The sequence below is a fragment of the Elephas maximus genome, chromosome 4 (genome assembly GCF_024166365.1).
Source record: "Elephas maximus indicus isolate mEleMax1 chromosome 4, mEleMax1 primary haplotype, whole genome shotgun sequence".
NCBI lineage: Eukaryota > Metazoa > Chordata > Mammalia > Proboscidea > Elephantidae > Elephas > Elephas maximus.
The window spans coordinates 32,013,465-32,033,512 of record NC_064822.1 but is presented as its reverse complement, the minus strand read 5'-3'; the positions used below and the strand labels follow the sequence as shown (position 1 = coordinate 32,033,512).

The 20,048-nt window shown below is 40.0% G+C and overlaps 1 long non-coding RNA gene across 1 annotated transcript in view; it reads left to right on the top strand.

Moving 5' to 3' along the window:
- LOC126074921 (uncharacterized) overlaps nucleotides 1-20,048 on the top strand; it is a 324,424-nt gene that overhangs the window by 102,503 nt on the left and 201,873 nt on the right. Inside the window, exon 2 of the long non-coding RNA XR_007517066.1 lies at nucleotides 614-670. This is a non-coding gene — a long non-coding RNA (uncharacterized LOC126074921). The remainder of the gene's footprint in view (nucleotides 1-613; nucleotides 671-20,048) is intronic.

Here is a 20,048-nt window from a genome sequence, read left to right as displayed (position 1 = left end):
GATGCCTTGGTTCTGATAGCACCGCCTCTTACTCTGTATGACCTTGTCTAAGTTTAACCTCTTTAAGCCTCAGTTTCCCCCTTTGTAGAATGGAGCTAATAATATCAGCTTCCCTTCCTCAGAAGCTGCCTGCTTGTTTGTCTTGCACATTCCCCTGATATCCTTGAGGGCAGAGCAGTTCCAGAGCCTGCCTTCAGCCAAACACTGAGTAGGCTACACGCAGTAGGACCTCACCCAGGAACCCTTCCTTCCTTGGAGGGCAGAGCGATTTGGGAACAACCACTTAAGCACTTTGTAAATTGTATATTTTAATACAAATATTGGCCATGCTATCACGTGTGTCTGGAATATTCTAGCCATATCACCCTTCCAGATGAGAAGCCTGCGTAGACATGGGGGTGTTATCAGGCTTGAGGGATTGACAGGGAGGACCCTTTCCCCGTCACGATGATAGCGTGTCTTCACTGAACACTTGCAAGCCTGATGCCACTACCCACCCACTGCCGTCGAGTCAATTCCGACTCATAACGACCCTGTATCACTAGGCGCTTTATATTCATTATCCATTTACTTTTCGCAGTTAGCCTGAAGATATTTTTTATCTCTATTTCAGAAAGAAGGAAACTGAATTTCTGAGAGATTAAACAACTTGCTCAAGGCCACACAGTTAGTAAGTATGTCTGATTCCAAACTTAAGTATGTCTGACTCCAAAACTCATGATTCTGTTACGCCATATTAGAGTACAGATTGCCGTTCATCTGAGCTGACTAGTAGCATCTATACTTTCTATAGCTGTCTGATCTCTTTAAATATATATATTATACATATGTATGTGTATATATACATGTGTATGCCAGTTGTCGTGGAGTCAGCTCTGACTCATGGTGACCCCGTTTGTGTGTTAGAGTAGAGCTGTAGGGTTTTCAATGACTGATTTTCAGAAGTAGATTGCCAGGACTTCCTTCGGAGGCAACTCCGGGTGGACTCAAACCTCCAGCCCTTTGGTTAGCAGGCAAGGATGTTAATCTTTGCACCACCCAGGGACTCCTCTTGAATCATAGAAGGAGATTTAAACTCAGAGGAGTGATATATCAGAAGACCTTTAGGATCACTGCCACCTACAACATTATAAGAGGTGATGAATCTACTTCAGCCACAGGTTAAACTGGGTGCTTGAGAAAGGAAATTATTATTTTGCTTCTTCTGTTGGCACAACGGTGCCTGGAGTGTGACATGAAAGGCCGTCCACGAAGACCTGGGAAGAAAATACTAGGCAGGAAGAGGATGTTGCCAGTCTCTTAGGGCCTGGAACCAGCAGAGCACACTTCCGCTGCATCTAGTGGTCAGAGTAGTCAGTCACCCATCTAGGCTCACGACGAAGACAGAGATCCCACCTCTGCATGGAAGGAGTGTCACAGAATTTCTCGTCATCTCTGAGCCTCCACAAAGTGCATTTATACACACACAGACACGCACGCTCACACACACACATACACACGCACACACACGTACACACATATACACGTACACATACACATAAATATAAAATTTCAGCTAGTCTGTCCTCCTAGAAGTAGAAAGGACCATTTGTAGGAGCCACATGTCGTTCTCCTACCTGCCCGACCTCTGTCTATCACCCCCAGCATTTTCTTGGAGCTGGAGTGATTGGCCCATGACTTCTCTATGCTACTTCAGGTTATTTCTAATAATGCACCCCAAGTTGTTGGAGCTACACACGTAGACTGCCACTTTGAGCTCCTCGATTGTCTGCTAAGAACCAAGCAGAAAATGTAAGGATGGTGTGCACGTAAGGCTCCCTAGGGTTTGTTGTGTATCTCATGGAACTAAGAAAGACAGGGAGACCATGTCCCCCCATATGTTCTGAAACATACAGTGATTCCTGCTGGATAAGGCGTACTCGTTCTGTTGATAACATCACAACCAGTCGGTTCTTGGCAAGCAACACCCAACTAGGATGCTCAGTTTGGCTGAAGTGTGGAGTCCACGGCAGGAGGGTGAGAGGTGATGCCGGAGAGCAAAGAGGTGCAGGTCACAGAGGCTTTGTTAACCAGCAAAGGAGTGTAGACCTCATCATCAAAGTGTTTATTGGGATCATGTAAGATAACGTTTATGAAAGTGCTTTGCAAGCTGTGAAGTACAACACAGATGTGCAGTATTGCTCTTATAATTGCTGTGCTGTGTATTTTACAATGACTCAGCCTATTGCTTCCAACTCTCCTCTGATTTTTGGACATTGCAGAGCAGGTGGTCGCTCTGCAGAAAGTGTGAAGAAGGCAGAATGCTCCTGTCATCACAGGATTACTGAGAGAGAAAAAAACAGCTGCCTTCGGTGTACTCTTTTAAGGAATTAAACCGAGCCTGTTGCCATCGAGTTGATTCCAACTCTTAGAGACCCTAGGATCTACTAATTAATTTCTGATTTTTCTGGGGGAATCAAAGAAACTTCCTCCAGGATTTTTCTTGGACTTATTAAAACTCATTCTGATACTCAAGGCCAGTAGGATTATATATGAAATAGAAATGTTCTGTTAAATGAAACCTAGAAGCTACCATTCGCTGCTAAATGAAAAAGCCTGAGGACCACTCTCTTTGGAATGTCAGATTTAAAATACGGAAAAGGGCTTATGTTCAGAAAGGCAGTGTAGAGGGTAGGGTTCTGTTAGACTATGAATTAAAAATACGTTAGCCCTCCAAGAAATGTCTTTCTAAAATATAAACAAGATTAATCTTTGAGTGATTTCTTTTTCTTTGCCTGTATGATATTTTTTTCTGGGAGCAATTTTGTTTGCTTTGAGAGCTCTCATCGTCGGGTGCCTTAAAAATCTCCTGCTTGTTTTTTCATCTGTTCACAGCCCACCAATCCCCCACCCAGCCTCTCATGTTTTCACAGCCACAGAAGATCAAAATTTATTTAAATAGGAGGGGGAACACCCATAAAACAGAACAAATAGCATCACAGGAAACGAGACACTAATCCCTACTGTATGGATTTCTATGTTTATTTATATCATGACTTTATCCTTCAATGTATTTGAGGTCGTTCGTAAAACCACATATAGTTTACCACTTGCTATGGAGTTGATTCTAACTCGTGGCGACCTCGTGTGTGTCAGAGTAGAACTGTGCTCCATATAGGGTTTTCAATGGCTGATTTTTCAGAAGTAGATGGCCAGGCTTTTCCTTCAAGGTGCCTCTGGGTGGACTGGAACCTCCAGCCTTTCAGGTAGCCACAGAGCATATCAATGGTTTTCATCACCGAGGGACTCTCTGCAGGTAGTGCAACAGGGTTAAATAAATCCCCTGAGGGAGTGGGGACCAAGGAGAAACACATGGGTTAAAAAAACGGCAAAATTAGGGTAGGTTTAGTGCAGTGGAAAGCATACCATGTGGTTGTGTACCCTTTCTGGAGTGGGACCTCAGATGGTACCAAGTTTCTCAATGGCCATAGCATTAATCACAAGGTCCCTGGTAGCTACAAGAAAATGTAAAACCAACTAGCTCTTCACATAAGCCACTTCTCTGAGACCTGGGCTGCAGTGAGATTTCACTGGGTGTGATGGACAGAAGTGGATGCCGTGTGGTCAGCTTCTCTTGCCCTCCCTCAGTGAAGGCCAATGGTATAACACCAGCTCTGGAAGAGCATGGTCCACATCAAAACTCTCTGATGGTTTGACTTGATCTGAGGGTTTAACCAAGATTATCCAAAGCAGTGGAGTTAAGGACTAAACCTTTTTGGAGTTATGGATTTCTATAATAATAAGAATATAGAATTAGGAGACACTTTGATCAGGCTCTTGAAGTGGTTTGTGAAGCAGATTCTGTATAAGCATTAGTCACCACGAAGCAATATTGAGCTCACAGAGTTTTCCAAAAATAATAATTCTGCTAATAGCTACCTGTGTGACCTCTGTGACAGGCACTGTTCTAAGACCTTTACACGGATAATTTCATTTATTCTGCACTCCCTGTGAGGTAGGAACTGCCATTACCATCTCTGTTTTACAGGTAAAGGAACTAAGGCACCGTTCCTTTCCACAAAATGTACAAATACTTTATTTCAGTTGCATTTCTCCATAAGCTGATCTTGTGGAAAAAGGTACTTTTTTTCACATGGAAAGGCTGGACTACAGTTGACTCAGATTTAAGAAGCCAGATAGTCAGGAGGAAAAATCATCAAATTTAGAAGGGATGTCTGACACAACAGTGGACTTATAATTTGGGGTAAAAAGTAATGTTGTGGTGGTGTGTCGTTGAGTGGATTCCAACTGATGGCAATCCTATGTGACAGAGAACTCTTTGTACACTTTGTGGAAAGGAACTGTGCCTTAGTTCCTTTACCTGTAAAACAGAGATGGTAATGACAGTTCCTACCTCACAGGGAGTGCAGAATAAATGAAATTATCTGTGTAAAGGTCTTAGAATAGCGCCTGTCACAGAGGTCACATAGGTAGCTATTAGCAGCATTATTATTTTTGGAAAACTCTGTGAGCTCAATATCGCTTCATGGTGACTAATGCTTATACAGAATGCACTTCACAAACCACTGCAAGAGCCTGATCAAAGTGCCTCCTAACTCTGTATTCTTCCTAGGCTGTGATCTTTACAGAGGGGCCCTGGAGGTGCAGTGGTTAAGAGCTCAGCTGTTAACCAAAAGGTTGGCAGTTTGAATCTACCAGCCACTCCTTGAAAACCCTATGGGGCAGTTCTGCTTTGTCCTATAGGGTCACTGTGTGTTGGAATCGTCTCGACGGCAATGGGGTTCTCATGTTTATGGAAGCAGATTGCCAGGTCTTTTCTCCCGCAGAGCTGCTGGTTCAAACTGCAGACCTTTAGGTTAGCAGCAGGGTGCTTAACAATTGTGCCACCAGGGCTCCTGAAAAAGTAATAGCCCTCATGATAAATGAGATGGACTCACTAATCTCTTGTAGTGGATACTGTGGTACACCACCCAGGTGAGGCACTCATATCCCCAGCTGCTGGGAGAGTCCGCTGCTGATGGCTCAAGCTGAGTCCTTCCCGAGGCATTGCGCTCTGCTGAAGGGAGCTACCTCGGGGAGTTGATGCCCCCTCTCCAGAGGCAGCCCACATGCTATGACTTGTCAAGGCAGGGTGCAAGGGCCCAGCCCCTGTACCTTAATCTGGGGTATCTCCGAAATGCCACCCCCATTCCAGACCTCCCATGGGATCAGCTGGGGCCTCATTTGAAACTAAATGGCAGTTCATTCCTTCCCTACACCTCTACCTTGCTCCACTCCCTCCCTGATTGATGTGGGTCCCAAAGGCACTCCCCAGTAGACATCAGACAGACACATTTTGATCTCAGAGCCAGCTTCTAGGGGAAACTGACCTATGACATCTGCCTTTGCTTACTGTAGTTCTTTTTTTTTTTCCATTTTAAATCAGGAAAAGATTGCTTTATGGCTTCGCCTATGATGTCTAATAAATCATATTTTGTGTATAGCTCAATTTTGTTGTATCCCACTGCTTTGTAGGAGAACTATATCTTAAACTGCATCTAGATGAAACTACCATGAGAATGCTATGATTTTACTGGGTGGATTTGTACAGACACACACACCCATTCACACAGACACCCAGACACACACATACATAATCAGACATTGATATAGTTTCATATGTATATGTGTGTGAATATAAAATTAAAATTACTACATGTAGTTTCATAGATGTAATAGATATGTTGTTGTTAAGTGCCGTTCAGTCGATTTCAACTCACATCGCTATGAATTGCCCCATACGATTTTCTAGGCTGTAGTTTTATGAGAGATTCCCAGTCTTTCTCCTGCAGAGCTGCTGGGTAGGCTTCAACCTCCAACCTTTCAGTTAGCCGCCAAATGCTTAACTGTTGCACCACCAGGGCTCCATATAGTAGATATAAAAGAACAAAGGATAGACATAAATACAAAAGTATTTTTTATACATAAAATCATTTTGTGTAGCTCTATTAAAAAACAGAAAACCAAACCTGTTGCTATCGAGTTGATTCCAACCAATTTTTTTTAAAAACCAATAGTGACCCTAAAAGGACAGAGTAGAACTGCCTCATAGGGTTTCCAAGGAGTGGCTGGTGGATTTGAACTGCCTACCTTTTGGTTAGTAGCTGTAGCTCTTAACCACTGTGCCACCAGGGCTCCGTGTAGCTCTCTAGACATATAGATATAAGTATAAAAAAAAAAAATAAGTATAGACATAGACAAAAATATAGCCATAACCAAAGGCGTATTTTCTTTTTGTGCTGTTAGGCCTCCGTCTGGATCTTGGGTTCATCCCAGCACTTCTTTTTTTCCTTGCTGCCAGTGCTTTACCTTTATCATATTAGGAGGTCAGGTAAAGTGAAACTCTTCAAACACAGCTTAAATCAGCTGCCAGGATGCTTCAGGGAAGGGTCTAATTATATTCCACAGGCATGCTCCAAATCCTGCAGCGGAGTGAGGGAATCTCTCTTTCTGAGCCCTTGTCACTTAGTTTTGCCTTTTGTAGAGGTGAGTGTGATGGGGGTTGGGTCTGAGATGCCCTTGAAAGTTGAAAATTTCTTCTCTTTGCATGAGTCCGTCCAGGCTAGAGGGCCCCCTCTCTCAGATGCTTTGCATTTAGTTAACGTAATAGCCAACAGCCAGATTTTTTGAAATAAGAATAAATGTTGGACTTTTTACTTCTCTTTAAAAATTTTTTTTTCATTTTCTTAAACAGAGCATGTGCGTGTGGGCAACATGAACACGGGTCTTGTCCTGTGTGCTTCTAACAGTCTGAATTCTGCTCTGAGTTACTTTTCCATTAGCACTGCTAGAACCATGGAGATCAAGGTATCCTCTCTGTCCAGGGTCTCAGCACCCTGGTACTCACTGATGAGATAGCTGACAAGTGAAAGTGTGCAGTCTGAGACAGCGTTGTTGTTACCTGCCATTGGGTCAGCCTCTGACTCACAGGGACCCCAGGCACAATGAGATTGGAACTTTGTTATCCACAGGGTTTTCATTGGCTGATTTTCAGAAGTAGATTACCAGGCCTTTCTTCCCTAGTCCTTCTTAGTCTAGAAATTCCAGTGAAGCATGTTTAGCATCATAACATATAAGCCTCTACTGACAAACAGGTGGTGGCTGTGCCTGAGATGCGTTGGCCTGGAATCGAACCCTGGTCTTCTGTATTAAAAAAAAAAAAAAATTGCCGTCAAGTCAATTCCAACTCATAGCAACCCTATAGAATGGAGTAGAATTGCCATATAGGGTTTCCAGGGAATGGCTGGTAGATTCAAACTGCTGACCTTTGGGTTAGCAGCCGAGCTCTTAACCACTGTGCCACCAGGGCCCTGGTCTTCTGTATGGAAGGTGAGAACTCTACCACTGAACCATCACTGTTCCCCCCCCGCCAAGACAATGGACCAGAGTAAATTATTCCTGTTAGTTCTCTAGCCAGCTGATTCAATCATCATGTCCTGACTGAATCCTAGATTTGAACTCAGGACCAGTGGCCTAAAAAAGGATGGTATAAAGCAAATATTTTGAGTTAAGATCTCTGATCAGTGGAATTCCCAAGACATTCAGCCCAAAGATGCCTGAGAGTTGACTGAGGTAGGTAGCTGACTGAGAGTTGATTGTGTGCGTGTGTGTGCGTGCGTGTGTGTGCGCACACTGTATGGGGGAAAGAAGAGTGGAGAGAAGGTGTGGAATGAAAAAGCGTTATTGAAAAGAATGTTCTCTTACTGCTGAGCTATTCCACTGTTATGTGAGAATATTGGTAGAGGTAAAAGGGGTGCATATCTAAGTATAAATTAAAAGTGACGGATAAACAAGTCCAAATTGAAAAATAAATAAGAAGTGAATGGTAAAATATGAATTTTTTACATTAAATTTGCTGTACTTTTCCATAATAGCATAAAACAGGAGACTCAGAAAATAATTTGTCATTTCTTCAGATTCTGTCCTAATTACAAAAGCTCTGTTTACCTTGGTGATGACCTTTTTTAATTTTCATCAGCCTTCCTGAGGACACTCTTCTGCATTCTCAGAATTGTGGTGTGGAAAAAAAAATTCTCAAAACAAACATCTGGGGGGTGTTTTTTTTTTTTCTTCTGGTATTCACATTTCATATTCTATCACTTTCCTCTGCTGTCTCTTCTAGAAATAATGATTTTTTTGCTAGCCTAGTTGAATCTTCTTAGGTTTGAACCAACTGTCTTCACTTTTTTGAATGAGTTTAATTGGCACTGCTACTTTTTCTTTTTTGCCGGCACTTTGATGATTGCAATCAACTCCTTTTTGGCCTTCACTGTACATTTTCAAGTTATTGATTCACTTGCTATGTGGTATATAAATGAAGCTTACAAATGCAATTTCTTTGGTTCCTAAGGTATTTTTTTTTCTCCTTCAGTTCACTGATGTTCCAGCAATTTTAACTCTACATTCACAATATCTTGGCCCATTAACAACTAGGATTTATTTGGGCACGGTGAACTGTATTTCCATGCTCTAATGAAGCACACAAAATATAACTGCTATCTTCTCAGCAGGCTACCCGTTCTAAAGAGGGCAGAACAAATGTTCCCTTAGAGAGAGAGCTAGGCCCTGAGAACTTAATGAACTCTTAAGGTACTACCCGGACAGGACTGCTGCACCAGTGTGGAATTCGATCATCCGCTTCAGTTGGGTCAGCGGCTTCTGTCTGTGCAGAGCCTCTCTGGCCTTTGCAATGAACAGTTTCATTCTTCTCTTTGGGTTCTGTTTAGTTTAGTGCATAAATGACCTGGATGGCATAGTCAGCTATGCTTTCAAACCCCATTTGCACTTTTGGAAATAGAAAATTAACAGGTTTTGAAGGATTCACAGCCTGGAAAATATAAAAATATAACTAGCTAGGCCATGTTCAAAATGGGGCTTTGAACTGGTTTGAACCACTGCTGAGAATTTGCATTTCCACCCAGATGTACTGAATCAGAATCCACATCTTAACAAGATCCCCTGGTGATTCTTCTGTATAACAAATTTTGAGAACCACTGCTCTGCTAGTGGTACTCTGAATTGATCCCTAACTAGCAGCATTAGCATTGCCTGGGAACTTGTTAGAAATGCAGATTCTCAGCATTGATGCTGATGTCTACTTTCTACCATATACCGAAATGAATTCTAAATTAATCATAGATATACGTGCTAAAGTTACAACAATAAAGTTTTTCAAAGATAACAGGAAAGTAAATTCATGATATAGCCAAAAATTTCTTAAACTGGATGCAAAAGGACATTGTGATAAGAGCAAAGATTGAGTGATTAGACTTCGTTAGAACTGAGAACTTCTGTTTACTCTCACCGTTCAGAGAGTAACAAGGCTAACCATAGAGTGGAAGAAAATGTAATGCGCCTATTTATTAGAGTCCTCGTATCTCGAATATATGTAGAACTCCTAGAAATCAATAAGAAAAAGGTAGACAACCCAATCAAAACCAGGCAAAGAGTTGAACAGGCACATCACAAAAAAAAAGGATCAAAGTGGCCAATAAGTATATGAAAAAGTATTCAACATTATTCATCAGGGAAATACAATTGAAACTAAAGTCAGAAGCACCTACAGAATGGCTTTTAAAAAGTGGGGACGATACCAAGTGTTGGCTAAGATGAGGAGCAACCAGTACTTTCATATGCTACTAGTGGGAGTGTGAAGTGGAAAACCATTTGGAAGTATCTGCTAAAGCTGAATAGACACACACCCAATGGTGCACCAGCTCCATTCAGAGTTATGTACCCAACAGCAACATATTCATATATGTCTCAAAAGACATGTGTAAGAATATTTATGGCAGGGTTATTCATAATACTCCCAGCTAGAAACAGCCCAAATTTCTATCAAGAGTAAAATAAACTGTATATATACATGTATAGTGGAATATTATACAACAATGAAAAAGAACAAACTACACAGAACAACATGGATGAACCCAACAGACATAATGTTGAGTGAAAGAAGCCAGACACAAAAGAGAACATATACATGTTTCCATTTATATAGCTTTCAAACAGAGGCAAAAGTAATCTATGAAGATAGAAGTCTAAATAGTAGTGATAGTAATGACTAGGAAGGGGTGCAGAGGAGTGTTCTAGGGTGCTGGCAATGCCTTGATCTGGGAAGTGGTGACATGAGTGCATTCATTTTGTAAATATTCATCAAGACATACCCATAAGATATGTGCCCATTACGTGTTTATGTTGTGCTCAACGATAATATTAGCAAACAAACAAATTATAAACACAAAGCAACACAGTGTATATACAGAGAGAGTGAGAAAAAGTGAATATATGCACTGGGACTAGCACTGGACACCCCAATTGTACACCCAAAGAGTGAAAGCTTGGGAGAGAATATATGGACTTAGACTGGAGTCGTTCACCCAAATTTATAAAATTAGTTGTCTTCTTCAAGGCAAGAGGGAAGGGAGTGGGATTGGAAAGAGAATAAGGGGGAATTCAGCTTCAACTGCAATGCTCCATTTCTTTTTAGAAAAAAAGAGTTATATTTAAAGTAAGAATTACATTATGTTATGTTTATTCTTTGTTGTGGGTACGTAAGTGTTTGTTATATTATTTCCTACATTTAAGTGTGTTTTAAGCTATTTTTAAAAACTACAGTTAAGAAGGGAACTGGCGTTAGTCCTCATCGTGTTGTGGGGATGAACTGGAGGGGAAAGACTGGACTCAGAGAAATGACTTAGGAAACTGTTATACTCTTCCAGGTGACAGGCGGCGACATGTGAACCAGGGTGATGGGAGTGGGATAGAGTGAGAATGAACTCCAGAGACATTTAGGGTGGAATTATGAGAATTGGGTGATGGCCCAGATTAGGAGATGGGGGTGAGCTGAAGTCACTGGCCATTCTGAGGTTTCCAGGCCTGCTTACTGAGAGGATGCAGTGCCATGTACTAACTGAGATGTAGAGGCAGGAGGAAGTGAGTATTTAGAGGAGGAATGGAGGATTGAAATGTAACAAGTTTGGGATGGTGGCTGAACACCAGGAGGAAATTTCTCTAAGACAACTGGAAATATCGATCTGATCTGGTAGACATGTATATGAAATAATATCTGGAAGTGACGAAGTTATATATGATTGCTTAGGAAAAGGCAATGGAGTGAGAAATTATCATTTACCTATGCCACATTTTTTGAAATTTTGTGAGAGAATATGTGTAATTAGGTCTATGTACTTACTACTTCCAGCTTTCATTAGAGTTAATTCATGAGAACTCCTTGAAAACAGGGAGTTTATTTTTGTGTTTCATTTTTCTTAGCACAGGCCATACTAGGAATTAATATAGGGTTCCTGGATAAAGGGGTTCCTGGGTGGTGCAAATGGTGGATGCACTCAGCTGCTAGCCAAAAGTTTGGCTGTTCAAGTCCACCCAGGGGTTCCTCAGAAGAAAGCCCTGCTGAGGTACTTCTGAAAAACCAGACTATGGAGCGTGGGGTCACCATGAGCTGGACTCCATGGCAACTGTACTGCACCCCCGCCACCCTGGGTGAATTAATCAGAATATTCTCACTTTTGTTTTTTTACTTTTATTTTTATAATTCACATACCATTCACTCATTTAAAGTATACAATTTGGTGGGTTTTAGTATATTCGCAGATATGTGCCACCACCACCACAATCGATTTTAGAACGTTTTCATTACTCCAAAAGAAACCCCATTTCCTTTAGTTGTCACCTGCCAACCCTCCCTGCTCCCAGCTCCAGGCAAAGTAGATTCCCCGGTTCTGGATGTTCATGTAAATGGAATTATAGAGTATGTGGCCTATTGTGGTTGGCTTTTTTTGCTTAGCACAGTGTTTTCAAGGTTCATCCATACTGTAGCATGTATTGGTACATTTATTGCCAAATAACATTCCATCATATGGATATACCACATTTTGTTTATCCATTTGTCCATTGATGGATTTTTGTGCTGTTTGCACTTTGGGCCATTGTGGATAACACTGCTGTGAACATTCATGTCTAAGTTTTTGTGTGGGCATAGGTTTTCATCTCTCCCAGGTGTATACCGAGGAGTGGAATTGCTGGGTCATATGGTAATTCTATGTTTAACTATTTGAGAAACTGCCAGACTATTTTCCAAAGCGACTGCACCATTTTACATTCCCACCAGCATTGTATGGGGGTCCTAATTTTGCCACATTCTCACTAAACACTTGTTATTGTCTTTCTTTTTATTATAAGTTATTATAGTTTTTATTATAGTAAACCTAACGGGTATAAAGTAGTATTTCATTGTGGTTTCGTTTTGCATTTTCCTGATGCCTGATTTTGTTGAGCATCCTTTGTGCTTTGGCCATTTATATGTCTTCTATAGAGAACTATCTATTCAGTTACTTTGTCCAGTTTTTAACTGTGTCATCTTTTTATTATTGAGGGTCGGCAGTTTGAATCCGCCAGGCGATCCTTGGAAACTCTATGCAGCAGTTCTACTCTGTGTTATCGGGTTGCTGTGAGTCGGAATCGACTCGATGGCACTGGGTTTATGCATTATAGATACATGTCCCTTATCAGACATATGATTTTCAAAAATTTTCTCAATTCTGTGGGTTAATTTTTCATTTTTTTGGTGATGGCCTTTGAATCACAAAAGACTTTAATTTTGATAATGCCTAGTTTATTCTATTGTCACTTGTGTTTTTGGTATCATATCTAAGAAACCATTGACTGGTCCAAGATCACTCTCCTTGGGTTTTTAAAAAATAACATTTACGAAAATTTTGTTACTTTTATAACCTTTTGTTTTGTATTATTATAGTCTTTTTTATGCATATGTATCTTCTTCTGTCCCACACCGCCCCCCCCATTACCTATCTTTAAGTAGGATCTTCATGTATATAATGGTTTGATCTTGTTTTTCTCACTTCAAACTGGGTAGTGAACATTTTCCAATGTCTTTCAATGGATTTTTAAAACATTCACTTTAAATGGCCATAAATCCCGCTATTTAATTTATGTACCATGATTCATTTAATCATTTCCATATTCTTACATATTTATGAAATGTTTTCAATTTTGTGGTATTATTATTAAGGGTTAGTGAATATGCACATAGGTATGTCTTGGTCCAAGTACCTAATTCTTTCCCTAGACTAGATTCTAGTTTTAAGAGATAGAGTTGCTAGGTCAAAGGGCATGAACATCTTTCTAGACTGAATGCAAATTGCTTTCCAGAAAGTTGTGCCAATTCACACTCTAAAAATAAGTGCCTGTTTCATTGTATCCTAATCATTATGAGCATTATTCTTAAAAATCAAGTAGTAATTTTATGAATATCTCTCCTCTTTGATGCCCAGCCCCTTTCATTTATTAAAGCTGAGACTGCAGAAGCCATAAATTCTGCCAAAGCTTTCACAGGTTTCTGTGACTCTTTGGTGACTTCACACTTTATTTAAAAGGCATAAAACAATTACCAGGTCATTATTGGCAAAAGTACTTTATTTCTTTACGTCTAGGAATCATGTTTCGTATTCTTGGGATTTTGATTCCATGACAGCTTTTTGTGCTAATACAATTTCTAATGAATAATTTAAAATAGAGTTGTAAAAATCACCGCCCTTCTCATGGACTTCCAGAAGAACAAACAAATCTGTTTTGGAAGAAATATACCCAGAATGCCTCTTGAAACAAGAGTGGTGAGATTTTTGTCTCACTTACTTTACTTTGGACATACTATCAAAAGGGGCCAGTCCCTGGAGAAGGACATCATACTTGGTAAAGCAAAGGGTCAGTGAAAAAGAGGAAGACCTTCAACGAAATAGATTGACACAGTGGCTGTAACAATGGGCTCAAACATAGCAACGACTGTGAGGAAGGTGCAGGGCAGGGCAGCTTTTCGTTCTGTTGTACATAGGGTTGTTATGAGTTGGAACCAACTCTATGGCACCAAACAACAACATTTTTTCTTTCAGAAGGACACCATGTAAATCTGCTTTCCAATGACTCCTTGGATACATTGGGAGATTTTTGAAAGATGCTCATTATGCCCAATTAAATACTGGTACTTATAACTCAGTCTTTGCAACATATTCTTTTGTGTCTCATTTAGAGTTACTATTCATACAGTACAGCTTTTGCCTAATTTATTTTTTAAAATACTTCATTGAGTTTTTGATGAAAGTTTGTTCCCATTTAACAATTTCTACAAATATTGTTCAGTGGCATTGGTTACATTTTCCACATGTGTCAACATCTTCAATATTTCTGTTCTTGTTGTTCTGTTTCTGTTATTCTTGTTCCCATGCCCCTCGCCACCGCCTTGTTACCTTCTTATCTTTGCTTTAGGGTAAATGTTGACTGGTCTCAAATAGATGATTGATCAATTTTCATATATATATATATATATATATATATATATGAAGCACAGTACTCAGAGATGATATTGCTTATATTATGAGCCAAACTGTTATTTAGTTGAAAGGTGACCTCTGGGATTAGCTTCAGTTCAAAGTTTAAAGGGTATCTCAGGGCAATAGTTTTGGGAGTTCCTCAGGGCTCTACCCGTCCAGTAAGTCTGGATTTTTTTTTTTTAATTTTGTTCTACAATTTTCTCCCATTCTATCCAGGACCATCTATTGTGGCAAATGGTCAGAATGGTCAGTAGTGGTAGCCAGGCACCATCTAGTTCTGTTTTCTGGTAGATGAGGCCATGGTTCAAGCAGACAATTGGTCCTGTAGACTGGTTTCTTCTTTGAATCTTCGGTTTCCTTTTTTCTCTTTTGCTCCAGACAAACAGAGACCAATATTTGTGTCTTAGGTGGCCGCTTGCAAGCTTTTAAGGCCCCAGATGCTGCTTACTAAGCTAGGATGTAGAACATAAACTTTATAGAATATTTTCTGCCACTCTTATGCACTGCTGGTGGGAATTCAAAATGGTATAGCCACTGTAGAAAATGATATGACACTTCCTTAGAAAGCTAGGAATAGAAATACCATATGATCCAGCAATCCTACTCCTAGGAATATATCCTAGAGAAATAAGAGCTGTCATACAAATAGACATAGGCACGTCCATGTTCATTGCAGCAGTATTTACAGTAGCAAAAAGATGGAAACAACCCAAGTGCCCATCAACAGATGAACAGATAAACAAATTATGGCACATACACACACAATGGAATGCTACGCAACAATAAAGAACTATGATGAATTTGCAAAGCATCTTAAAACATGGATGAATCTGGAGAGCATTATGCTGAGTGAAATAAGTCAATCACAAAAGGTCAAATACTGTATGAGACCACTATTATAAAAACGCATGAAAAGGTTTCCACGCAGAAAGAAACAAATTTTGACGGCTACCAGGGAGGGGAGGAGTGGGGATGGAAAAACACTAAGTAGACAATAGAAAAGTGGTGACATTGGTCTTGAAGGGTAAGACAGTACACAGTACTGGGGAAGTCAGCATGGCTTTACCAAGGCAAAGTCATAGAAGCTTCATAGACACATCCAAACTGCTTGAGGGACTGAGTACTGGGCTGACAGCTGGGGACCATAGTCTCAGAGGACATCTAGCTCAGTTGGCATAACTAGTTTATAAAGAAAATGTTCTGTAGCCTACTTTGGTGAGTAGCATCTGGGGTCTTAAAAGCTTGTGAGTAGCTGTCTAATATACGTCTACTGGTCCCAATTGTCTGCAGCAAGGGAGAATGAAGAAAACTAAAGACACAAGGGAAAGATTAGTTCAAAGAACTAATGAACCACAACTACCACTGCCTCCACCAGACTGAGTCCAGCACAAGATGGTGCCCAGCTATCGCCACCGACTGCTTTGAGAGAGATCCCAATAGAGGGTCCTGGACAGAGCTGGAGAAAAATGTAGAACAAAACTCTAGCTTACAAAAAAAGCCCAGACTTATTGACCTGACAGAGACTCAAGAAATCTCGAGAGTATGGCCCCCGGACACCCTTTTAACTCAGTACTGAAGTCACTCCTGAAGTTCACCCTTCAGCCAAGTATTAGACAGACCCATAAAACAAATAATAATAGCACACGTAGTTCAGCCATGTGTGAAAGACTCAATGGGCATACTAGCCCAGAGACAAAGATGAGAAGGCAGGAAGGGACAGAAAAGCTAGACCAATGGAAATGGGGAACCGAAGGTCGAGAAGGGGAGAGTGTTGGTGGACATGTTGTGGGGTTGGCAATCAAGGTCACAAAACAATATGTGTATTGTTTAATGAGAAACTAGTTTTCTCTGTAAGCTTTCACCTAAAGCAAAATAAAAAAAAAAAAAAGAAGAGGAGAAAGGTCAGTCCAGGCACAAGCACCCATTGACAAAAGCAAGAAGGAACCATAGAAAAAGAAGGGAGCCCATGTTTATCAAGGTCCAAACTTTTTTTTTTTTTTTATTGAAAATCCAAACATTTGACCAACACTGTCTGATTTAATCCTTACCACTGTCCTATAGGGTTACTAGCCACTTTTACACACACACACGCACACACACACATATGGCTGTATCCCCAGGCCCATCTGACTCCAGAGCTATGCTCTCTCCTAATCAATCACACTGCCTCCTACAGGAGCTCAGAGGCACATGCAGCACAGGGGCTCAGAGAGACCTTCAGGGAGGCAGAATTGGGGTCCTCATTCCTCTAAGGCGAGTTTACCCAAAACTCAGAATATTTGGGTTGGATAAGAGCAAAAGGTTAGCCACCTGTGGGAACCACATGCCCAGAAGGGGCTAGAATGTTAGAAGTGGCCAGTAAGGGCTCAGCGCCAGCTGTCAGGAAAACCCAGCTCATAGCGACTAATCCTCCCCCATGTTTCTGGATAACCGAGGCTTTAGTGTTACCGTATATATCCATTCAGATTTCTGTCTGGTTTACTGTTATTTCTCTTAGATTTAATTTTATTTTCTCTAATATTTTATAATTTTTTTAAAAAAGTGATTGTGAAAGCAACACAGCATGATTCCATTTCTATGACATCCTGGGAAAAGCAAAATATTGAGAATAGAAAACAGAGCCGTGGTTGCCAAAGACTGGTGAAGAAGAAGGGGCTGACGACAGACAGGCAGCACAGGGGAAGCTTCGGGGGCTGGTGGAATATTCTGTGTCTTGAGGATGGAGGTGGCTACACGACTGTATGCATTTGTCAGAATTTATAGAACCGTACGCTAAAAAGGAAGAATTTTACTTTATGTTAAAAAAGTGAATAAAAGCATTAAATTTTAAGATAATAATACATATTCATTGTGGACATTTAGAAAATACAAAAAGATAGAAAAAATATAACTCAGCATCTCAAATTTCTTTCCTAAATTTCTTATGCAGAGATAAACTGTTAACTTTCCTTTTTCCTTCTCTTTCTCTCTCTCAGTAAAACTGGAATGAAATTACACATTAGTTTTAGGTCTTTCTCTTCCATTAACAGTGTGGCATTATAGCTTAGTAAAGAGCACAGGCTCTGGGGCCAGACTGCCTCAGTTTCTTCATCTGTAAAATGGGGATAATAATGCTACATCAATGTTAGCTTTTATTATATTGTGAGTATTTTCCCAGATATGTTGCCAGATGATTAAATGCTCTTAAAAACAAACAAACATACAAAAACAAAAGAAAAAAAATATGTTCTGCCGGTTGACCGAGATGTCCCACGAGACTATGATCCTTAGGCTTCAAACCCAGTAAACCAATTCCGTGAGGTGTTTGGGGATGTCTCAAAGGTATCAGTGACTTTGACCCCTATGTGCTTTATTGTATGTATTATATATATATACAAACGTGTGTATAGATACGCCGACTGATACATCTATACATCCTCACATATATATACATATCTATCTTCCTATATCCATATGTGCATAGATATCTATCTGTAACCACTCGGCATGTTTTTTGGTTGTTACTGCTGTTGTTGGCAAACTGTGTGTGTTATGGCATTTACCAATAATGTGCCTTATTCTTCTGTATTTCGTATTGTCATCCTTTACCTTGGCTAGCTTGTGCTCACTTCACTGACATTTGGTGTTGCCTTTCCCATCACCAAAACTAACAGGTGTCTACCATCTAGAGAGTGATTCCCCCTCCCATTCCTGGTAATCACTGAAGAACATTGATTTCTGTATGTATACTTATTTTTGTCTTTTTATAAAAGTGGATCACACAGTATTTGTCCTTTTGTGCTTGACTTATTTCACTCAGTATAATGCCCTCCAGATTCATCCATGTTAGAAGATGCTTCCCAGACTCATCATTGTTGTTCTTTATAGTTGCGTAGTATTCCATTGTATGTATGTTCCACAATTTGTTTATCCATTCATCTGTTGATGGACACTTAGGTTGTTTCCATTTTTTGCTATTGTGAATAACACTGCAGTGAACATGGGTGTGCATATGTCTATTCCTGTCACTGCTATTAGATCTCTAGGGTAAATACCTACGAATGGAATTGCTGGATCATAGGTTTTTTTTTTTTTTCTAGCTTTTGGAGGAAGTGCCATACCATTTTCCATATTGATTTTACCATTTTACAATCCCGCCAGCAGTGGAACAGGGTTCCAATCTCCCCACAACCTCACCAGCATTTGTTGTTTTCTGATTTTTTGATCAGTGCCATTTTTGTAGGGGCGAGATGATATCTCATTGTAGTTTTGATTTGCACCTCTCTGATGGCTAATGATCACAAGCATCTTTTCATATGTTTGTTGGCTTCTTGAATGTACTCTTTGGTAAATTGTCTGCTAATGTCCATTGCCCATTTTTTCACTGGATTGTTTGTCTTTTTGTTGTTGAAGTTTTCTATGTGTTTTAGAGATCAGACCCTTATCAGATATATCATTCCCAAAGATTTTTTTAATCTGTAGATTCTCTTGATAACTTTTTTTGATGAGCATAAGTATTTAATTTTTAGTAGGCCGTAGTTACCTAGTTTGTCTTCTGTTGCTCATGGATTTGTATTTGTGTTTGGTAACCTATGGCTAAAAACAATTAGGTCTCATAGTTTTGTCCCTATATTGTCTTCCAGGAACTTTATAGTTTTAGCTTTAACATTTAGGTCTTGGATCCATTTTGAGTTAGTTTTTGTATATGCTGTTGGGTATGGGCCCTATTTTCATGTTTCTTTAAATGGATATCCAGTTTTGCCAGCATCATTTGTTAAAGAGGCTGTTTCTTCCTCATTGAATGGACTTTGACCCCTTGTCAAAGATCAGCTGCCCATAGATGGATGGATTTACTTCTGCATTCTCAATTCTATTCCATTGGTCTATGTGCTTTTTGTTGAACTAGTACCAGGCTGTTTTGATTACTGTGGCTGTATAGTATGTTTTGAGATTAGGGGGCATGAGGCCTCCTACTTTGTTCTTCTTCAATATTGCTTTGGTTATTCATGGTTTCTTTCCTTTCCATATAAAGTGAATGATATTGTTTTTCCATTTCAGTAAAGAATGTTGCTAGAATTTGGATTGGGATTTCATTATATCTATAGATATCTTTGGGTAGTATTGACATTTTACCAAAGTTAAGTCTTCCAATCCACAAACATGGAATGTTTTTCCATTTATGAATGTCTCTTTTAGTATCTTGCAGTAGTGTTTTATAATTTTCATTGTACAGATCTTTTACATCGCTGCTCAGGTTTATGCCTAGGTATTTTCACATTTTTGGGGCTATTGTAAATGGTATTGTTTTCTTGATTTCCTTTTTGGAATTCTTCTTGTTGGTGTAAAGGAACCCAACTGATTTTGTGTGTGTGCTTTCGATGAAAGTTTACAGAGCAAATTAGTTTCCCATTCGATAGTTTGTACATAAAGTGTTTCATGACCTTGGTTTCATTGCCCACAATGCATCAGCACTCTCCAATTTCCGCCCTGGTCCAAATGATTTTTTGTGTTGATCTTGTACCCTGCTACTTTGCTGAATCCATCTATTAGATCCATCAGCTTTCTGCTGGACTCTCTGGGATTATCTATGTGTAGGATCATGTCATCTATGACTAAACATAGTTTTACTTCTTACTTTCTAATTTGGATAACCTTTATTTCCCT